This window comes from Lactuca virosa, chromosome 5 (assembly GCF_052849685.1).
Source record: "Lactuca virosa cultivar CGN04683 chromosome 5, Lactuca_virosa_CGN04683_v6, whole genome shotgun sequence".
NCBI classification, from domain to species: domain Eukaryota; kingdom Viridiplantae; phylum Streptophyta; class Magnoliopsida; order Asterales; family Asteraceae; genus Lactuca; species Lactuca virosa.
In genome coordinates, this window is record NC_136430.1 from 311,573,404 (window position 1) to 311,577,929 (window position 4,526).

The following is a 4,526-nucleotide window of genomic DNA, read 5'->3' on the forward strand; positions in this document are numbered from 1 at the left end:
ACCCTAATTTGTTGTTCCATCGGGTTAAGATGTCGCGGGACATCGTTGTGGGAAAATTGTAAAACGGGTGTAAACCCGCAACTCCAAGAGGTGCCTCCCTTCTAGGACCCATTTCTGCAAAAACAAGCAACAAACACAAAACCAAATATCCAATAATTTAGATAACCACAGAACAGTTTTGTTGATGCACAAGACTCACGTCGTGAGTCATATGAAACTCGCGTCGTGAGGTCGCTATACGCAGCGAGAAAGGTTCTCAAAAATCAAAGGTCGGGACTAAATCTTGTTGATAGGGTTTACTCATAAACCATTTCTAAGCATAATCAAGTAAAATATGATGGATGAATAACACAATTCGGGCCAAATTTCGACATTGACACATATGAAAACCCTAGCCCCTAAATCAACAAATTAGTGAAAATTAACAAAAGAAATAAGAGATATTTACCTTTGTGATGAAGATTACGTAAGCAAAAAAAATTAAATTAAGTAAAACTATGCCAAAATCGGGTGGGGGACCAGAGAACGATCTTCACTTCGTGAGGTTGGGAAAGTGGTTTGGTCAAACTGATTCTTTATCTTTTAATCTGTGGTCCCGAGTGGTTTACCACTCACGTCGTGAATCCATAATGGTTCACGTCGTGAGTTCTGTCTGGACTCTAAAATTGGGCCAATTAAATAGGAAGTGGGCTAAGGCATATATTGGGTCATTACTGAAAGTGGGCAGGCTTAAAAAATATAGTTATCATATAGAATAACCATGCCCGTATCTCATCTGAATTCACGTCGTGAACCCGAAATGGTTCACGTCGTGAGTCCTGTCTGATCATGAAATTTATTAATTTCTCCAATTTTAATTTTTGTAAGATATTCAATAAGTGTTACTACTTGATTTTAATGGCTCCTTATGCAGATAATAATTCGGATGACATGATCGACTTCCTAAGAACTAAAAATACGCTAAAAACTAAAAAGAAAAAGAAAGAAAATGCAAACCAAATTCGGGTTGCCTCCCGAGAAGCGCTTCTTTTTGAGGAGTCTTGAGCTGGACTCCTTGCCTCCTACGTTGAGTCATCTGAAGAGTCCACCACTAGGATCTTTTGTTCCTTGAAACGCCTCTTGTAAGCTTGAACACGTCTTTTGTACGCCTTTTTCGAATTTTCCTTTTTAGCTTTGACCTCGTCTCCATCGAGCTTGCGTTTGGTCCCTTTAGTCTCTATCTTGTCTTCATACTTACACTCTATAGTATCCTTTTCTTCCTTTACCACTGGACTTGTTATTTTTGATGTAACCTCCTCTTCATCACTCGTCATCTCATCATCTTCCTTGCTCACCCAAGAAGTTGGATTATTGTAGGCAATGACTTCAACTAAAAATGGAACAGATGCTCTCGGTTTTGTTCTTTTAACTTGTTGAATTGTTTTAATTTCTTCTTCCATGAGCTTCTCTAATTCTTCAAGTTCATTTTCTTCATCAATGTTGAAAACCTCTTCTTGAGCATGATTCCCTTGAAAGCCATCTTCTATCCCAAAAATTTCCTTTTCATCACCAACCCTCAATGTGAGCTTAGACTCCCGAATATCAACAAGAGCTCCAGCAGTGTTTAGTAGCGGCCGACCAAGAATAATCGGTACATTTGGATCTTCTTTCATATCCAATACCACAAAGTCTATTGGAAAAACGAATTTCCCAATTTTTACTAAAATATCTTCCACAATGCCCCGGGGTTGCGTCACTGAACGGTTCGCCATGTGAATAGTCATCTTTGTAGCCTTCAACTTCTGAATATTTAATTTTTGATAAAACGAATAAGGCATCAAATTTATGCTAGCCCCAGAATCGGCTAAAGCATAAATCTTCATATTATTCCCAAACTCACATGGGAGAGTGAGTCGTCCAGGATCCCCCATCTTCTTAGGTACTTCTCCCAAAACAACTTTTGAGCTTTGCTCACTTAGAATCACCTTAGAATTCTCCTTTAACTGTTGACGAGTGTCTAACAAGTCTTGTAAGAACTTAGCATATTCCGGAACTTTTGCAAGTGAACCAATAAAAGGAGTATTGATAGGAATACCCTTTAATTGCTTGATAAACTCCAGATGTTCTCTTTCTATTGGACTGAGATTAGCTCTAGACGGGAATGACAAAGGTGGTTTATAAGCTGGAACAGATACGAATTTCTTCTGTTCAAACTGAGCCCACGACGTGAACTGGGTGTTCCGGCAGATTCTTCAATTTCGAGCTTTGGCTTCTTTGGCTTTGGATCGGGCTGTTGTGGCTCCACTTCTAAGGCTTCTAGGAACTCAAAAATCGCCTCTTCTTCAATATCTATGGCCATTACGTGAGATTGGGTGTTGTTTTCAGGATTTTTCGGGAACATCTTCTCATTAACCAAAGCGGTAAGTTGACCAAGTTGTACTTCAAGGTTACTGATGGAGGCTCGCTGATTCTTTATCAATGCTTGCTGATCTATCATCATGGCATGATGATTCTTCATTATATTTCTTTGTTCTTCCATTGCAGCGTCAGTAGCATCATGTGTTTTTTCTGAAGCTTCCATGAATTTCATCAACATGGTCTCTAATTTTGATTTCTTCTCAGCTAGTGGTTGCTCTCTTTGGTATAAGCCCCGGCCAGTTTGCCTAAATTTCTCTTCTTTTTGCTTCTTGTATTCTTCGTAAGGCAGCCACTCCTTCTTTGGTTTTCTCCAATCTTCTTCATACTTGTCCCCACTCGAGTAACATACTTGAGCTTTCTTGTTTCCATATTCATACATATTGCAATCCTTTGTCAAGTGTGGGCCACTACATCTCTCGCAACCAACTCGACTTGCATGAATTGATTGGTCCATTTGAGTCAATCTCCTATCCATAGTGCTAAGCATTGCCATCACAGCAGCCACCTCTTCAGTTTGTGTACCTCCACTGCCTTTCATTCCATCGCGTCCTGGGTTGTGATACTCACGAGAGTGCTTTGAAAATTCTTCAACCAGCTCCTTAACCTGAATTGGGTTCTTCTTTGTTAGTGGTCCTTGTGAATCAAGGAGTTGTCTAGTCATGACATTCACCCCATCATAAAATATCGACATTTCTTGCTGAAGATTTAGGTCATGTTGAGGACAATTCCTTAACAACCCCTTGTAGCGCTCCCATGCCTCGTATAATGACTCCCCCAGATTTTGCTCAAAGTTGGCAATCGCCTTCTTGAGTTTAGAGATTTTGGAGGGTGGGCAAAACTGATCTAGAAATCTCTCACGCAATTGGGCCCATGTGGTGATTGTACCAGGTGGGAGTGCCTTTAACCAGTCTTTTGCTGCTCCCTTGAAAGTGACCGGTAGCATCCTTAGCAAAGCTGTCTCCCTTGGGATATTGAGAGTATTAAAATAATCTGCAATATCGTTCACCTCGTCTAAGTGTTTGAAAGCATCCTCGTGATCCTTCCCGTAAAATGGGATATCCTTAAGTGCAGTAAGGATATGTCCCTTCAACTCGAATGTGGCATTGGCAGGAATCGTAGGATGTACTAAACCCGACCCCACATCATCTCGAATGCGCTTCTTGTAGTCCCCCATGGCCATCTCATCTATATTTTCCATCTCGTTCTCCGGCTCGTCCTCGGGTTCACTCGTATAAAGTCCAAATTCTGTGTCGGATTCGTATTCTGATTCGTGTGGAATAGGAATTGGACCAAGTTCTTCAACTTTGCTCTTATCCTTTGAGGCTGAACTCGATTCCACTGTCTTAGTCTTCTTCCCCGACTTCCTTGAAAAGGCTGATTTTAGTTCTTGCAAGGGTGTCTTCTTTGGCGTTTGATCTTCCTTCGCGTTCTTGTTCTTATTTTTGTGAAGGGCTGATTCCGGATCTTCAAGTGGTGGCACCAAAGGTGTGTTAGAGCCTCTGGTCATTAACTCCTGCAAACTAAACAAAATAAAAACGTAAAACTGAACTAAAATAGAAAAATAAACTAAAAACTAAAGAAAACTAAAAATCACAGTTCTCACGTCGTGAGACTATATGCTCACGTCGTGAGTCCTGTGACAGAGGAAAAAAATCAAACCTTGCTGGAAAATTAACTTTTTGCGGTTTTTATCCCACAAAAAGGATCGGTTAACTTAAAGCAAATAAATAAATAATAAACTAAGTCGTGCCCCGGCAACGGCGCCAAAAACTTGATGTGCACGGAAATACCCATTGATTTTAATATTTATAACCTAGCAAACTTAGACTAACTATGCACTTGTAGGCAGTGTACCTAGTCATATTACAGTATAGCTTAGGTAAGTCGGGTGTCGATCACAGGGAACGGTGTTATTAATTAATCTATTTAGTACTAAATTAATCTAATTATTAACAAGCTAAAAAGGGTTTTTATCTGATTTTGCAAGATCAGACTAACTTAACTCAAATTCAATCAATAATTAAAAGACACTCTTATCTAGTTCGAATCCACTTCGTCCTTATGGCTAGCTAATAATTATGGATTATTAAGTTGGTTGTTATTATATTAGTAATTTAGGTCTAAATTTA

General features: G+C 39.7%; 1 non-coding gene across 1 annotated transcript; it reads left to right on the top strand.

Moving 5' to 3' along the window:
• The first annotated feature begins 3,104 nt into the window (after positions 1-3,104).
• Positions 3,105-3,211, top strand: LOC145118320 (small nucleolar RNA R71). Its single transcript, XR_013713276.1, has one exon. It is a non-coding gene; the product is annotated as a small nucleolar RNA R71 (small nucleolar RNA).
• The last annotated feature ends 1,315 nt before the right edge of the window (positions 3,212-4,526 follow it).